General features: G+C 43.0%; 1 long non-coding RNA gene across 1 annotated transcript; it reads right to left on the bottom strand.

Annotated features, from left to right (window-relative positions):
* Positions 1–5,774: 5,774 nt before the first annotated feature.
* Positions 5,775–12,123, bottom strand: LOC309328921. Its single transcript, XR_014150876.1, has 3 exons — positions 11,790–12,123; positions 8,055–8,107; positions 5,775–5,905 (listed from the first exon to the last, which is right to left on the bottom strand). It is a non-coding gene; the product is annotated as an uncharacterized lncRNA (long non-coding RNA).
* Positions 12,124–18,935: the final 6,812 nt, after the last annotated feature.

Below are 18,935 nucleotides of genomic sequence, written 5' to 3'. Positions count from 1 at the left end.
CATGCCCTTCCAGCCATGACGATCCCCCGATCTCTGGTGCGACATAAATCAGCGACTCAGACTTCAAAAGCCTGAGCATGCTATATTAGCAGAGCATACTGCACAAACAGAACAGGCTTGAGGCTTTTGGAAACATACTAACAGCTAAAGATTTATTAAGCATAAATCAGGACAAAGAAAACATGTCGTCTCCCTTTCTTCTCCTCAGAGAGACAGAGAAAAGCAAAAGTTATACACACAATGGAAGTTCCCAGCAGACTGTGCTGGAATGTAAACAGACATGTGACACGTAATAATCCCATGTCTGCTCCTTAAGGTGGAATGGAAATTCTCAACAGTTGGTACAGGAATTGTGTATCATCTCAGTTATGATACTTGGGCTCCCCTGCTTCTGAAAATTCAGCTCAGTTTGAGGATCTTAGCCAGTCCTCTCCCCAGGGGACAAGGAGCAGAATGAATTCCACCAGGGGTGAGTGTAAGTGCAAGCAGAGACGAGGCAGAAAAGGTATTCCACTGTGCTTGTTATTCCCCTATACAGCAACCTTTATAAAACGCAATTAAACTGGGTAATGAAATGAAACAAGGGTGGCAGGACCCTTGCTGCTAGCTAGCCCAGCGTTGCTTTACTTGACTAGCAATATCCATGACTGCTAATGATTACGGATGAGGTTAGCAAAACCTAGTCCTAGACGTGGTCTCTGTGGCTGAATTTGCCACAGCTGAGATAAGTCTCACAGTGCTTTTTCAAAGGAAGAGCAATTCTATACAATGGTACCTCGGGTTACATACGCTTCTGGTTACAGACACTTCAGGTTACAGACACTTCGGGTTACAGACTCCGCTAACCCAGAAATAGTACCCCAGGTTAAGAACTTTGCTTCAGGATGAGAACAGAAATCGTGCTCTGGCGGCAGCGAGAGGCCCCATTAGCTAAAGTGGTGCTTCAGGTTAAGAACAGTTTCAGGTTAAGAACGGACCTCCAGAACAAATTAAGTACTTAACCCGAGGTACCACTGTAGTTCCTAATTTATTTATTTTTTTGAAATGGACATTTTCTTTTCTCAGTTTTAAAATGCGTGCATCGACAATTGGATAAAACGGATAGCTTGAAAGCATTACAAACCAAGAGTCCTGTGTCCCCTTAAGAAGTGGTAGATTTTATTATGGCATAAGCCAGCCTTAGGGATGCGGGTGGCGCTGTGGGTTAAACCACAGAGCCTAGGGCTTACCGATCAGAGGCCAGAAATAGTATCCACGCCTCTCTTCAAAAGCTTTGGCTATTCTTCTACAATTCTCCATGACATATCCATATCATGAGCATGGATTTTCAACTCTGACAAATATGAAAGACCAGAGAAGAGAAAGGCTTCTTTGTGTTGATGAGAAGAAAGTCTGTTTATCTCAAATTAGACCTAATATAAACGAGATTACCCTGCAAAAGCAAGCTCATGCCCCTCACTGAGTTTGTATGCATACCTAAGGTGCATACGTAAGAGGCTCATTTATAATTATATTTTGGGAGTGATTCATGTTCTTATGTTGCTGCATTGTTTTATACTTTCTGGGTGTCCCATGATCGTATTATAAAATAGCTGTGTTCGATGTTATAAATCAGGCACTGCTAGGAGTTGTTTCTGCTCGTTTTTCAATAAAAAAATTGGTGTGGCGCAAGCAAATTTTTATTCTGAGAGTGTGGCCCAGAGGAAAACAATTTGAGAGCCACTGGCCTAGGGAGAGTCCTGAGGGCCAGATGGAGCAGTTTAGAAGATCGCATTTGACTCCTAAGTCTGAGGTTCCCTGGCTCTGCTTTCTATCATTAGGGCTGACATTTAGGGTTGGTGTTGTTTGGCATCTGCTACTGTCTCCCAGAGAGGGATGAGGGTGGCGCTGTGGTCTAAACCACAGTGCCTAGGGCTTACCGATCAGAGGGTTGGCGGTTTGAATCCCCGCAGCGGGGTGAGCTCCCGTTGCTCGGTCCCTGCTCCTGCCAACCTAGCAGTTCGAAAGCACGTCAAAGTGCAAATAGATAAATAGGTACCACTCCGGCGTGAAGGTAAACGGCGTTTCCGTGTGCTGCTCTGGTTCGCCAGAAGCGGCTTAGTCATGCTGGCCACATGACCTGGAAGCTGTACGCCGGCTCCCTTGGCCAGTAAAGTGAGATGAGCGCCGCAACCCCAGAGTCGTCTGTGACTGGACCTAACGGTCAGGGGTCCCTTTACCTTTTACTGTCTCCCAGATCTCTTGGGGTTGGTTTCACTCTACCTGATGATAGGGGTCAGCCTCGCCTCTTGCCTAACTGTGGTTTCGAGTATTTTTTTTTTTTTAAATAATTTTTATTAATTTTCATAAAACAAAAAACACACAAATAAACAAACAATACATGACTTCCCCATGTCTCCCCTTCACTGCACCCCTGTTTCAAAAAACTTTTAGCAATCCTTCATTCCTTTTCAAAATTTGATTTCCCTCCAAATTTTCTTAACTTAAATATTTACAGCTATAGTTCTCTGTTTCTTAACCCTTAACATTTTATCAGTCCGAGATTTTGCAACAGTTCTTAAGATATAATTTAAATTTTTTCCAGTCCTCTTCCACTGTCTCCCTCCTCTGATCACGGATTCTGCCGGTCATCTCTGCCAGTCCCATGAATTCAGTCACCTTCGTCTGCCATTCTTCCAGAGTAGGTAATTCTTGCATCTTCCAATACTTTGCCAGGAGAATTCTTGCTGCTGTAGTTGCGTACATAAAAAAGGTCTTATCTTTCTTTGGTACCAATTGGCCGACCATGCCCAAGAGAAAAGCCTCCGGTTTCTTTATAAATGTCCACTTAAGGACTTTCTTAATTTCATTATAGATCATTTCCCAGTAGGCTTTAACCTTTGGGCAGGTCCACCAAAGATGATAAAAAGTTCCTTCGCATTCGTTACATTTCCAGCATTTATTACTGGGCAAATGATATATCTTTGCAAGCTTGACTGGAGTCATGTACCATCTATAGATCATTTTCATTATGTTTTCTTTCAAGGCACTACATGCCGTAAATTTAAGGCCTGTGGTCCATAACTGTTCCCAGTCAGCAAACATAATATCATGACCTAAATCTTGTGCCCATTTAATCATAGCTGATTTAACTGTTTCATCCTGTGTATTCCATTTCAGCAACAAGTTATACATTTTAGACAAGTTCTTAGTATTGGTCTCTAACAATTCTGTTTCCAATTTTGACCTCTCTTTCTGAAATCCTAGTTTCTTGTCCTGCTTAAAAGTCTCATTTATCTGATAGTAATGTAACCAGTCTCGAACTTTGGATTTTAATTTCTCAAAGCTCTGTAATTTAACTTTTTCACCGTCATATTCTATAATTTCACTATATTTTGGCCAATTAGAATCCATGTTAAGTTTTTTTACCGCTCTAGCTTCCATTGGTGACAACCATCTGGGTGTTTTATTTTCCAACAAATCCTTATATCGATTCCAAACATTATATAAAGCTTTCCTGACAATATGATTTTTAAAGCCTTTGTAGATCTTTACCTTGTCATACCATAAATATGCATGCCAGCCAAAATTGTTATCATACCCTTCCAAGTCTAGAATATCTGTGTCTTCAAGAAGTAGCCATTGCTTCAACCAGCAAAAAGCTGCTGCTTCATAATAAAGTCTTAAGTCCGGCAGCGCAAAACCCCCCCTTTCTTTTGCATCAGTTAAAATCTTAAATTTTATTCTGGGTTTTTTGCCCTGCCAGACAAATTTTGATATATCTTTCTGCCACTTCTTGAAACAATCCATCTTGTCTATAATTTGCAGTGTCTGGAACAAAAACAACAATCTCGGCAATACATTCATCTTAATAACAGCAATTCGGCCTAACAAGGATAATCTCAGTCTAGACCATATGTCAAAATCTTTCTTCACTTCCAACCAGCATTTCTCATAATTGTCTTTAAACAGATTCATATGGTTTCGAGTATTTTTAAATGGATTAGGCAAACTCGTGAAGCTGTGAAGACGGCAGGTTCAAAGGATGTAGGCCATTGACAATTAGCTGTTGGAGGCAAGAGCAGGAGAGGACAATGGTCTTTACTCATATCCTGCCTGTGGGATTTGCTATGCTCCTAGCTTTTAAAGGAAAGGAGTCACTTCATAATGACACCTTGAGAAGTTCATAAGGCCACTGTGATAGGGCCGACATCCATGATGTCGTTAGTCAAGACAATGCTATTGCAAACTTGGGGGAATGGTAATTTATTAATGGATGGATGGATGATATGGGTAAGGACATGGCTCCATTTTCCTCCCCACACTTGAATGGAACAGGGTTTGTAACAAGAGCAATAGTCATGTTTCAACACCCAGCAGCTCTTCCATGGTCTTGTCATCTGCTGAGTTGTGGGCCAGGCCCCACGGTCTCATTTGCCGAATGTCTTAGCAAGAAACATCCGTCCATCATGACCTCTGGGAGCAATCTACTACCCTGGAGTCCTCTATGCCTCGAGCTGACTGAGATGCATAGGCCAGACAGATGAGAATGAAATTCGCTGAGATGCTACTTGTGGTGGGTCAGGTTCATGGGTGGAGGTTGTGTCCTTCCAGGGCCTCTGAAATCTTCCAGCACCAGTAAACACCTTTGCAAAAGCTGAATGGAAGGAATGGAGAAAAAGACACGAAGACTATCTCATGCACTCCTGTCTAAGTACTGGTGTAGAAAAAAAGCTAAAGAAGCTGAAAATCAAGACCAAATAAATCAAATGAAGACAACCTAAGATATATATATATATAAACCTTGGTCTGAATTTTGCCTTTTAGTTTGCTCTCCTTTTAATTTGCTTCTCCCATTATTCCCCTCCTTCAAATCCCTTCTTTCCTTTCTGTCAAATACAGGGCTACCTCGGGTTACAGATGCTTCAGGTTACAGACTCCGCTAACCCAGAAATAGTACCTCGGGTTAAGAACTTTGCTTCAGGATGAGAACAGAAATCGTGCGGTGGTGGTGTAGCGGCAGCAGCAGGAGGCCCCATTAGCTAAAGTGGTGCTTCAGCTTAAGAACAGTTTCAGGTTAAGAACGGACCTCCAGAATGAATTAAGTTCTTAACCTGAGGTACCACTGTAAAGCATTTTTCTTTCTTCCCTTCACTGCCTATTACCCTATTGCCTGAATTTACCCTATTTCTATTTTAATAATTGTATCCAAGTACAGTGGTGCCTCACAAGACGAAAAGAATCCGTTCCGCGATTCTCTTCGTCTAGCGGTTTTTTCGTCTTCCGAAGCAAGCCCATTGACAGCTTAGCGGATTAGCGCTATTAGCGGTCTAGCGGCTTTTAGCGATCAGCTGTTAAGCGGCTTATCAGCGGATCAGCTGATAAGCGGCTTAGCGGCTTAGGAAAGGGGGGGGGGAGCGAAAAAAACCCGCGGGAACTCGCAAGATTTTTTCGTCTTGTGAAGCAACCCCATAGAGAAATTTGTTTAGCGAAGCGCCTCCAAAACAGAAAACCCTTTCGTCTAGCGGGTTTTCCGTCTTGCGAGGCGTTCGTCTTGCGGGGCACCACTGTATTCTTTTGTAATTGTATCCAGGTAATTTTAAAGTATCTAGGTATTTTTCTCATAATTCTGTCTTTGTAAATGTGAATCCCTAAGGTGACCCTTTTGCAATTGTAACATTCGGCGTCTTTGCAAATGGAACTGACCTCTTTGTATCCTTGTGCCTTATCAGCATTCGTTCGACTTCTCAATGAATGTAACTACTTTCAGGAAAATAAGAACTGGAACCCATGTATTCAAATTGCACCACTTTATTGCAACCATGAAAGGATAAATGTTCTTTTTAGCCTCAAACTAATCATTTCCACTCAGCTCCCCTTCCTTCTTCCGTAAAGTGCCAGAGGACCAGATCCATTTCCTTTGACCCTGTAGGGAGAAAAATCCAACTGTTGGATGACACTCTCATCCCTATTGCTAATCTTGAAAAACGGATTACCACATCATTTGCCATCTCTTCCTGGATTTCTAGGTATTACCTAACTCATGTGGATAGGATTTGCACCCCACCTTGCATCTTGCACCCAACCCCCCTTTTTGTACCCTGCACCCATGTGCCTCCCCCTTACTTTGTAATTTGACGAATCTGTGACAAATATGTTATAACAATTTAAGGTCTTAAATATATACAGTATAAACCACATGTCTGAAAACAGTACAGGAAATTAGTCCTGAAACCATTTTGACTCTCCCTGTTGTTGTTTAGTCATTTAGTCGTGTCCGACTCTTCGTGACCCCATGGACCAGTGCGTCCTATAGAGCGAAAAATACGGTAGTTTCTCCCTAATTGACCTCAAATGTTTCGAAATGGGAAAACCTCCCCATTGTCTCTTTGCTCACAAATCCTGTCTTAAGGGTGTATCTGTGTATGAATAGGGTGAGCCTGTGACCTGGATTCAGGAACTGAGTATTTACCATCACAAAAGAGTAGCCAGACTGCCTAGGTAAAAGCAGTTACAGATAGGTAGCCGTGTTGGTCTGCCATAGTCAAAACAAAACAAATTCCTTCCAGTAGCACCTTAAAGACCAACTAAGTCAGTTCTTGGTATGAACTTTCGTGTGCATGCAAACTTCTTCAGATACATGAAACAGAAGTTTCCAGACCCTTCTATATAGTGAGAAGGTGGGGAGGGGTATTACTCAGAAGGGTGGTGGGAATGGGTGATTGGCAGATAGCTGTGATGAGCCTGTTGTCGTCAATTCCTTCCAGTAGCACCTTAAAGACCAACTAAGTCACTTCTTGGTATGAGCTTTCGTGTGCATGCACACTTCTTCAGATAAAAGCAATAAAAGGTAAAAGCAATCAGTGACCATTATCGGGTACCCTGGCAAACATGATTTCTGCTGTAGACCGCCTCCTTCTGTGATGTATGTATGATGTTTCAGGGGGGTGGTCTTGGGCTACAGGGTGGGCAATTTCAAAAGTCTATATAAGAGCTTGCACACCAATGTTCTGGGTCCCTCCTGCCTCCACTGTGTGGTTGAGAGCACCCTGTTGCAACAGTTAATAAAGATCAGGCTTACTAGCTGCTTTGCTTCTCAATATTCTCTGGTTGGCCCCTGTTATTTTCTCCTACTGATAGGGAACCTACATAAGGTCTCTATACGGGCTCTTGGGTACCCCATAAGGGAAAAGGAGCAAGTTTTTTTCTTATAAGAAATAAGACCACCCACAATTGTGACTGTATAAAATTCTGGACTTACCTTTGGGCGGGGTTCCTTGTACCTTTTATCACCTTCACGTAGGGAATCTGGTGGCAACTGAATAAAGGAACTTGCTTTTAAAAAGCTGCTCGCTTCTTTCTCTCCCTGTTTGGACATCACCTGTCTTCTCTGATTGTAGTGGACCCCTTTAGGGCCCCAAACCAAAATCCTAAGTTTTTTACATCAGTACTGCTTGTCTTTAGTCATGCTCCCAGATATCCTGTCACCACCTTATTCTAGTTACTATATTTTTATCCTGCAAGGAGCTCAGTCTGATGTATTATTGGGGGCTCAAAGGGACCCCTTAGAGTTGGAGCCAGTGAACTGAGGGATCACCACTCAACCCTAAAGCTCACTGGGAGACTTTGGGGCAGCCATACTCTCTCAGCCTAGCCTGCCTCACAAATCTTACCAACCTGAAGATGCTGCTGCTGCTGTTATATAAAAAGACATCTCAGGGCTTTCTTACTCCTGTGATTATAATCTGTTGCATCTTTCTTCTCATTTTTTAATTTTAAATTGTTGCAGCCTCCCCTGGGACTTTGCAGGTAGTAGTTGTAGTAGCAATAATTAGAATAATATGAAGACATAAAACAATAGAATTGTAGAGTTGGAAGGGATCTTGTGGAGCTATCTAATCAAATTCTTTTCTCGGTGCAGCAATCTTGCAACTCCAGCATCCCTAGCAGGTGGCAGTTTAAATATCTAGACGTGGCTGACAGTACCACACAGTTTTTTCTGGGTAAGATTAGAAGCTATCATTTTCTCTCTACACCCTGGCACTTTCAAAGGGAGAGAAAAACTCATGACCTACCTTGCCGTTGTGCCATCAATAACTTAATGGTCAGACTGTTCTTACAATTGAGCCTGCAAATAGAATAATTACATTTTAGCTCTTTTGCAATTTTGGCCAACCACCGTCTCTTCATCACCTCAGCAACGTCCGACTCTCTATCTTCTTCTTCTTTAATCTGTGCCCCCTCCCTATATCGTTTCCCTAATCTTTACCTCATCCACTATTTTCCATTAAACAATCTAAGCCATTTGTATCTGGCCCCATTTATGCTCAGTCAAAGTGGACTGGTGGAGTGTTGGATCTCTGAAATTATTTCTTAAAGAGTTAGTTTGGATGGCTATTATTTCCTAAATGTTCTGGGAAAATCAAGCGACGGGCCTTTTGGGGAAGGGATGTGACTCAGTGCTAGAACATCTGCTCTGTATGCAGAATGTATTAGGTTCAATCCCTGGTGGTGCTGTGGTCTGAACCACTGAGCCTCTTGCGCTTGCCGATCAGAAGGTTGGCGGTTCAAATCCCCGCAACGGGGTGAGCTCCTGTTGCTCAGTCCCAGCTCCTGCCAACCTAGCAGTTCAAAAGCACACCAGTGCAAGTAGATAAATAGGTAGCACTGTGGCAGGAAGATAAACAGCGTTTCTGTGCCCTCTGGCTTCCATCATGGTGTTCTGTTGTGCCAGAAGCGGTTTAGTTCTGCTGGCCACATGACCTGGAAAGCTGTCTGTGGACAAACGTCGGCTCCCTCAATCTGAAAGTGAGATGAGTTCCACAACCCTATAGTCACCTTTGACTGGACTTAACTGTCCAGGGGTCCTTTACCTTTACCTTCAGTTAAGACTAGGAATGTCCCTATGCCCTTTTAAAACGTGGCTCTTTTTTGGGCCGGGGTGCTATTGGGTTGTTATTTTCATTTTGATTATATATATTGTGATTTCATGTTGGTCTTTTCTGTGAACTGCCCTGAGACCTCTGGGTATAGGGTGGTATATAAATTCAAATAATAATAATAGGAATAATAATAATAATAATAGGAATAATAATAATAATAATAATAATAATAATAATAATAATAATGTCCCCTGTTTGAAACCTGGAGGACTGCTGCCCGTTAGTGAAGGCAACCATTGAGCTAAATGGACCAATGGTCTGACTTGGTGTAAGGCAGCTTCCTCTGTTCCTTAAGGAATGTGAGAAGTGGAAACGAAAGGTAGTCATCATTTAACATTTACTCAGAATAGACCTATTGGGAATTGATTGCCATACATTTGTCATGGCATGTGGGTGGCACTGTGGTCTAAACCACTGAGCCTCTTGGCCTTGCCGATTGGAAGGTCAGCGGGTCAAATCCATGAGACTGGGTCAGCTCCTGTTGCTCTGTCCCAGCTCTTGCCAACCTAGCAGTTCGAAAGCATGCCAGTGCAAGTAGATAAATAGGTACCACTGTGACAAGCAGGTAAACGGCGTTTCCGTGCGCTCTGGTTTCCATCACGGTGTTCCATTGTGCCAGAAGCGGTTTAGTCCTGCTGGCCACATGACCAGGAAAGCTGTCTGTGGACAAACGCCAGCTCCCTTGGCCTGAAAGCGAGATGAGCGCCACAACCCCATGGGCACCACTGACTGGACTTAACCGTCCAGGGGTCCTTTACCTTTACCTTTACCATGGCCATTAATTTCAGTGTGTTGGCTCTGAATTAAACTTGGTTTAATACAACTCCAAGGCCACACTTGAACCTTACATTTAAAGTATCATTATACCACTTTTAAAGTTATGGCTTTCGCATAGATTCCTGGGAACTGTAGCTTGATAAGGGTGCCACAAGTTGCTAGCAGACCCCACCATTTCCTTCACAGAGCTACAGTTCACACAGCAAGTTAGGAATCAGTCCTTCTTCCAGGGAACTGAACTTATTATATATATATAACTTATAACTTTCTAACTTTAATAAGTTATTGTAAGTTTAAGTTAAGTCCGCTGCAACTGGATTTCTTATGGGCAGTGCCAATCTTGAATGTATTGGATTTGTGACCATTATGCTCATTTGTCTTCAGCAGCAGTAAAGCTCTGCTGGATGAAATATAATTGCCTTTGGTCTATTTTTTGGGCAACAAATTTAAGTTTTTACACTGCTAACTATACACCCTGTGGAACGCCCTCCCATCAGATGTCAAAGAAATAAACAACTATCTGAAGTTTAGAAGCCATCTGAAGGCAGCCCTGTTTAGAGAAGTTTTTAATGACTGATGTTTTAATGTATTTTAAATATTTTGTTGGAAGCCACCCAGAGTGGCTGGGAAAACCCAGCCAAATGGGCAGGGTATAAATAAATAAATATTATTATTATTATTATTATTATTATTATTATTATATATTGGAATCTGCTCTGGATCAATATTGAGTAGAATCAGGGGTGTTTTACCCATAGACGTTAGTGGCGCAGGGCGCCAGATTTTGAAGGGGGCCACAAGCTGAGTGTCAGGGAAGGAGATTCAGGGTGCTCTCCCTTCCCCGCTCTGGGGCAGCCCACTCCTCTCCTCTCAGCCACCCATTGGAGCATGCTGCATCTGGCTCAGGGAATCCCCTTCACGTCCCCTCCCACCGGGGCTGCCTGGGTGCCTGACAGGTGCGATTGGGGGTGGGCGCGGGGCACCCCTCTCTGGCTATGTCGCTGCCTGCGTGCCTCCCTGCGGAGTCTGCGAGCGGAGCAGGGAAGCGCCCTGCGCGATCCCAGTGCCGAGCGAGGATGGCACAGCCGGGAAGCCACCTGATCTGCTTGCTGGCCCTCATGTGGCACAGACTTCCCTGGATGGGGGCAGGTAAGGGGCACTAGGCGCTTAGAGGGAGGCTTCATGGAAGGCCATCTGGGCTGCAGTCCCGGAGGCCATAGCTGTCAACTTTCAGATTTGAAAATAAGGGATCAGCAGCCTCGAAAATAAGGGATTAGTACCCACCCGGGAAGAATGGCAGCTGAAGTTGATGGACTATATGGAACTGGCGGAAATGACTGGCAGAATCCGAGACTAGGGAGATGAGTCGGTGGAAGAAGACTGGAAAAAGTTTAAAGATTATTTACGGAAATATTGTAAAATTAATGAATGTTAGAAAAAAGGTGGAATGAAGCTATATGGCTTTGGCAGAAATGTTAGAAGGAACTAGGTACAGATAGATTGTTAATGCATTAAAAGGGATGTATGAAAGTTAAGATCGAAAATATTGGAAGTGTTTTTAATTGTTTTTGTTTTGTTTTGTTAATTTAATGTTTTATGTAGTGTTTTTGTTTTTGTTTCTGTCTTTGTATGTTTAACTTTTCTTTTTTCTTTTTGTAATTTCCAAAATCTTAATAAATATTATTTTTGAAAAAAAGAAAATAAGGGATCAGCAGCCTCACCTGTTCTGGGGACAGTCTACGGGATATCTAACAATCCAGGATAGCAGCGGGAAATGGTGCTGGAACAAGGGAATTTCCCACAAAAAAAGGGAAGGTTGACAGCTATGATCCGGGCGCCTCTTACTTACATGCCACACTGAGTGTGTGCTGGACCACATGATGTAAACAAGCTGGACCGAAGCTCCCCCCCCTTAAAGAAACTCTGGGAAATGGGGAGTGTGCCAGAGAGATATTTGCACCATGGTGCTGGATATGCTAAAGATGGCCCTGAGTAGAATTCAAAGACACACACACACACATCTCCACAAGTGGTGCAGCCTGGCCAGGTTGGCTCCTCAGTCTCATCTCCACCCATCTTTCTGTGACTGACCTGTGGGCGCTCCCTGGGTCCCCATGGCCTGGCTTGGTTGATCTTCAGTACTGATTCCCCGCTTGGGCCCAGCCAGGTTCTGCGGTGCACTTTTCGGCCGAGGAAGGGCAGTGGTAGCAGTTGCCTAAACTGCCAGCCCAAAGCCCACCACAGGTACCGCCGCTTGACCATATCCCCACGACACGTGGTCCAAGGCATGCTTCCCTGTCCTCTCGGTGTGCTCTCCTCACTCGTGCCTCCTTCTTTTCTTGCTCCCTTGAGCTCCCTCTTCCTATGGCCACCTGGAGCTGGAACAGAGGGGCTTCTGTGGAAAATATATATCCGGCAGTTGGGAACACACAGAACACTTTAGAACATTCTGGAACCCCCATCCCCTATTTGGCTGTGTTGAGAGTGCATAAAAAACCCACAGTTTTTTTTAACTTCAGATGAATTTATTCTAAGTTAAACTACTAATAACTTTTTTAAAAAATCCTAGTCAATATCTGTACTGAACTTAAAGTCATTTTTACAGAATCAATTTTTAAAAACTGTTTATGCCACCACACTTATGCTGACCACTAAGAAAATATCTTCCGTAATAGTTAGCGGATCGTCTGATTTTAAATTTTTACATGGTTTTTGGGCTGTGTGTGTGTATGTGAATAATCATATTACAGTGGCTAACAAAACCTGAATGCTAAACTGTTATAGCAAAACATTCCAGCTTCTGCCTTTGTCAATTGCTCTGATCAAAATGATGCTGTATCTAAGGTGGCCTTTCTAGAGCTTTCATTACTATCTGTCTTATCTGTGGCCACATACATTTAAAACACTACAATAGACAATCATGACTTTCCCCAAAGAATTCAGGGAGTTATAATTTTTTAAGGGTGTTGAGAGTTGTTGGGAGACTTCCCTCACTGAGCTGCAATTCCCAGTGTGGTTTAATAACCAATCTCTCTTCCAAGGGGACTTGTAGCTCAGAGAGGGGTTTAAGGATCTCTTAAGGATGCTCAGCTCTCCTTACAATGAATTCTCACATTATTTAAGTGATGTTGCTAACAATGATTAATGAGGAGAGAGCTTAGCCATGAGCCCAGGTTCAGACAACAAATATACTAAGCTAAACCAAGAGGGGCAGAGAGGAGCAAAATGGCTGTAGATTCCAGGAGTTTGCATGTTTGTACAGTCCTGGCAAGCCGTTGTTTGGCTTATCATCTCGTGCAAAGCAGGCATTATGTGTGTGCTTTCACTTGAAAAAAACAAAAATGACTTAAAAAGCAAAACATAATCCAGAGTAATAAGTAAAATCAGTTTTTTTTAAAAAAAACACATAGTAGTAAAAAAACAAAACAAAACTATAGGTGTAGTATCATGACACCTGCATTTGTTCAAAAAGCAAAACCCTGGAGACATTTTTCCAGGTGCATACCACCAGGTAAAAGTGCGTGATGATCAAACTGTGATCAGGCAGCCTTTCCGTTTGACTGACAGCTTCTGATAAATTAAAGTAATTGCTGGTGTTTTGCATTCCTTTACATCAGAAGTGATTCAATTACTTAGCAAGTTAACTGCCTAAATATTTTGAAGTAATTTGCAATAACTAGTCAGGCGAGTAATTGGATATCATGTTATCAAATTACTAGGGGTTTTTGTAGAGTCAAATGTATGAAGTAATAATAATTAATAATGATGATACCAGCAAGGAGACCATGATGGTGTTTGGACTGTAATATGGAGCATTTCAAACTAGAATATCACCTTGCAGATATCTTGACCGCAGGAAACAAGCAGGGATAAAGGCTGCAAATACTGTACACAAGGCTTTCTGAATGTCATTACTGCAAGGGAGACGAGGCCAAACAAAATGGTGGTGCAGAGGATCTTTGAATAGGATCTCCCACTTTCTTTTCCTTGATGAGCTAATTCAGGGGTTGCCAACCTTTTGTGGCCAGTGGAGACATTTGCAATTTCGAGAAAGTGCTGTGGGTGCCAGACACAAAATGGCTGCTTTGGAGGGTGGGGTGGTATATTTTTCTCCATTAGACACAAGTGGTCAACAGTTAGATATACAGTGGTACCTCAGGTTACAGACGCCTCAGGTTACAGATGCTTCAGGTTACAGACGCCTCAGGTTACAGACTCCGCTAACCCAGAAATAGTACCTCAGGTTAAGAACTTTGCTTCAGGATGAGAACAGAAATCACGTGGCGGTGGCGCAGTGGCAGTGGGAGGCCCCATTAGCTAAAGTGGTACCTCAGGTTAAGAACAGTTTCAGGTTAAGAACGGACCTCCAGAATGAATTAAGTTTTTAATCTGAGGTACCACTGTACTGCAGCCCATGTTTAGTTAGCCCCAAAATGGAAAACGAGCGAGGTCCTAACTAAAGAAGAATGGCAACATAAGTAGACAGAATATGCACAACTCACAGACTTAACATATATATGGGAAATAATTGTGTACAGTTGAAAAAGCCGGCAGCATTAAGATAAATTCAGCATTGTAAATAAATTTTGATGGATGCAATAATGGAATAAAGAATGGTATCGTTTTTGTAAAATATGCAGGGATTGATGATATGTAAAATGAACCATGGAAGAATAAGAAGGTAAGTCACTGATATCTTAAGGATGTAAAATGAGTATTTTAAATTGCACAGTTCAATTTATATTCATCTTGCTTTGCTTTGGGGTGTGTGTGTGTGTGTGTGTGTATGTGTGTGTCTCACATGCCAGGTGCAGGCCAGAGAAGCAACAAATGCAACTCTGACCTTCGTTTCTACACAGACTCACACAGATCTCCCCATTCTTCCTCCAGTCAAGCAAGACTGATCAAGGCATGATCAGAGATCAAGGATACATTAAAACCAGGCAACACAACTACAACTAACATTTCGGGTGGAAAACAGAGACAGTGAAAGGTGTGGAGCATTCTGAGGGCCAGACAGAGAGTCACGGAGGGCCGCATTCGCCCCCCTGCCTTACTTTTTCCATTGCTCTGATCTTCCCTTCCTCAGTTCTGAAAGAACCAACCTCAATCATCAAAAGCATTCGAAAGAAACCACAATCAAGATTAAAAGAAAATAAAACCCCCCGAATTTTCTCCACTTCCTTCTGATCCATTTAATTCTCGAGATACGCTACCGCAGAACAATTTCATGGAGAATTACTCAGAGAAAGGGCAGCTTTGTTTCCCGCATCAGCAGTCCTGCCATTCTACTTCCAGCCCCCTCCCGATTTATTTGTGTTTCCCTTTGAAGTCCCAAATAAACCCACAGAAGGAAAAAATAACAATGATTTGTGGCGTAGTATTGTGGTATCGCGTATAAGTCTCACATGGTGTGAGGCAAGCTGGGCTTAAATTTAACCCATCCTCACCACCCTTCTCGAAATAGGTTTGTCTACCTGATGTGCAGAATTCAACTAAGAAGCCTGAAGTGAGGATGGGGAACATGTGGTCCTTCAGATATTGTAGGACTCCATCTCCCATCACTCCTGACCCTTGCCATGCTGGCTGGGGCTGACGGAAGCTGGGGCCACTTAAGCTGATAAAATATGCACAGCTTGCAGATTTAACATATAGAATAAGAGAACAAGAAGAACATACATTTAGAGAAGACTGGAAAATGTTTATTGAATATATCTGGGGAAATTGTGTACACTTGAAAACATTGGCAGCATTAAGATAAATTCAACAGTGTAAATAAGTTTTGGTGGATTTCGTAATGGAATACTGAATGGTTTAGTTTTTGTAAAATATGCAGGGATTTATGATATGCAAAATGAACCACGGAAAGAGAGGAAGGGAAGTCGTTGATATTTTAAGGACGTTTAAATGCGTATTCCAAATTGTAAAATATAAAATTTAATTATACACACACACTTGAAAATCTCTCAACCTTACTTTGAAACACACCAAAGTTAAAATGCTAAATTAGATTAAAATTACCTTAATGTTCTAAGCATCTGAGTAGGCTTGTCTAAACAGGAATGCTTTTTGCAGGAGCTAGAAAGAGTACAGTGAGAGTGCCTGTTTGATCTCAATAGGCAGGGAGTTTCAAAATATAGGTGCTGTCACACTAAAATGATTGAGTTCTTACCGCTGTGGAACGGGTATTATGTGTCACCTGTAGTAGTGCCAGTTATGCCAATCAAAGCAGTTGTGTAGGCACATGTGGGGTAAGGTGATTTTGTAGGCCATCAAGGGCTTTATAAACTACCGTATTTTTCGCTCTATAAGACGCGCCATACCACAAGATGCACCTAGTTTTTGGAGGAGGAAAACAAGAAAAAAAATATTCTGCATCTCAGAAGCCAGAACAGCAAGAGGGATCGCTGTGCGGTGAAAGCAACCACCCCTCTTGCTGTTCTGGCTTCTGGAATAGCTGCACAGCCTGCATTCGCCCCATAAGACGCACACACATTTCCCTTACTTTTTAGGAGGGAAAAAGTGAGTCTTACAGAGCAAAAAATACGGTAATTGTACCACTTTGCATTTGGCCCGGTAGCAAATCAGCAGCCAGTGCAGATCTTGAAGCGCCGGTGCCATATACAGTGGTACCTCGGGTTACATACGCTTCAGGTTACAGACTCCGCTAGCCCAGAAATAATACCTCGAGTTAAGAACTTTGCTTCAGGATGAGAATAGAAACTGTGCTCCGGTGGCTCGGCAGCAGCAGGAGGCCCCATTAGCTAAAGTGGTGCTTCAGGTTAAGAACAGTTTCAGGTGAAGAACGGACCTCCGGAATGAATTAAGTACTTAACCCGAGGTACCACTGTACTGACAAGGCCTCAGCCCTGTCAGCAATTGTGCAGCAGCGTTCTGAACTTACTGCAGCTTCCGGATCAAGCACAAGGGAAGCCCCACATAGAGCGCTTTGCAGTAATCCATTCTTGAAGTAATCAATGCACGAACTACTGTGGCAAGGCTTTCCCAGTGCAGGAATGGCCGTCATTGTCAAACCAGCCTCAGTTGATAAAAGGCATTTCTAGCCAGATGGGCAGAGTATAAATATGATGATGATGATGATGATGATGATGATAATAGTAATTGCCACTGAGCAGCGGCGGGTCTTGTCCTCTCAATTTCAGTGGCGCCCTGGGTGATGCCAAAATCCAGTGCCCTCCATCTCTCGCTTTCCATTGGATTTCATAGTTGCGGTGCTTGCTGCAGTGCCCCCAAAGCTCCATGCGCGCTGCGATGGAACTGGTTGCGCTCCTATAGATCTGCCTTTGCATTGAGGCTACCTCAGCTTCCAGTGACAGATCTGGATCCAGAAGTATCCCCACAACTATGAAACTGCTCCTTCTGGGGGAGTGCGACCCCATCCAGGGTAGGCAACTGACCAATTTCTTGGACACTGGAACGATTCACCCACAGGGCCTCTGTCTTGTCAGGATTCAAGCTCATATTGTTTCCCCCCATCCATTTCACCACTGCTTCTTCTTTCTTCTTTGGCGATCCCTTGTAGCCAAGTAAGATTGTCTTCCATGAACACACTTTCAACAGTGAGTCCGTAAGTGACTGTGGAGGCCAATTCTGGATCCACACGTCCTTCCACAGTGGGGACATAGGTTTCCGGGTGGGAGTTGATCACGGTGAGGGTTTGTCAAGCGTGCCTTCCTCTTAGCATGTTTCTCCCTTTTGTCCTGAGTTCGAGTGTCTTCAAAGTCCATGACACCTTTGGAAAAGGCTGTTCTCCAATTGGAGCACTCACAGCCCAGTGTTTCCCAGTTGTCAGTGTTTATACTACATTTTTTTTTAGATTTGCCTTGAGACAGTCTCTAAACCTCTTTTGTTGACCACCAGCATTACACTTTCCATTTTTAAGTTGGCCACTGCGTCCAGCCAATGGCCCAGGGACTGCACAGCCTCACCTGATTCAGACATTATGGAGGAATAGAGCTGGGTCATCAGCATAATGAAGGCACCTTGAGTTGCTCTGCTCATTAGGCGTGATATTTCAATAGGTCTGGACAGATCATGTTTTTTTTGCTAATAAAGAGTTAACTCCAACTTGCACTGTGTGATTTATTGCTGGCTTGCTTCTTGGGAGAAATGTGATTTTGTTTCCATTTTCATGAGCAATTGCCCCATTTGCACTTCTTGAGCCAACGCATGAACCAAAACACAGCTGTTCTTCAAAATCTGCACGTTTCCAAATCTGTGGTGAGACAGTTGTACAAAAATGCATATATTATGGATAAAAAAAGCATGTAGTCATGCAAAATGTATCGTATTCAGGGAAATCACTTGCAAAAATGTGCACGTTACCCAAAGCTGCATACAAACATGTTTTTATTGGGAGAACTTTGTACTAGCATGCCAGCAAATGTTTATGAGGATTTTAAAATGGAAGAAAATCTCAGATTGTGAAATGTGAGAAACTGAGAGAAACTGGCGGATTCATCCAGCCCTAGTTTGGCCTAATGGTGTGTGTGAACTTGATCAATATCTGAAGACCCACATGCTCCCCAGCCCCTCTCCAAGGATTCAGACAAGGCCTAACTGGGGATGATGATCATTGCCTTCCTTCTGGGGGCATGAATGCCATCTCAGGCCAGCCATGTGCTACCCCATTAACTCTTCCTATTGGAAAGACAATGGGGAAATATGACTTGTAAAGATTTCTTGCGAGAAAATCATTATGGTAAGGCAAGGCTTCCCTATTTCTCAGCTCTACACACCAGCCGTGGCAGCCGGTAAGTGTTTTCAGCAGGGCAATGTATTTTCAACCTCATTTGTGTGTCAGCCTAAATGGAACACACTTTATTACCTTTATCCCTGCATCTCAATAAAGGGGGGAAAATGCTTTGCCAGCTCAGTGGAAATACAACCAGCACCCTTTCAGTGCCATGTGCTCTTACGTAGGTCACTCCTGGACATCTGCTTTATTGAGCAGTTTGCAGGAAGGATAGATGAGCCTTCCTTCTGATTTATTTTCTTTTTGTACAGGTGTTAGACAATGTTGTGTCAAGCAAGGGGATCTCCCAGAGTTTCCAGTGCAGTTTCCCCTTGCTTTCCATATTATACAAAGTCAGATTTCACGTGTGTGGTTGTTGTTGTGGTGGTGGTGGGCTGAATTTGCTGCACAATCAACTTCAGTTGCCTAATCTGAATTTGCTGGTTTGTCATTGCATCCCACCTGAAAATAGCAACTGTCTG

The sequence above is a fragment of the Podarcis erhardii genome (assembly GCF_964252035.2).
Source record: "Podarcis erhardii genome assembly, chromosome: 14".
NCBI classification, from domain to species: Eukaryota; Metazoa; Chordata; class Lepidosauria; order Squamata; family Lacertidae; genus Podarcis; species Podarcis erhardii.
This window is presented reverse-complemented; position numbering and strand designations above follow the sequence as displayed.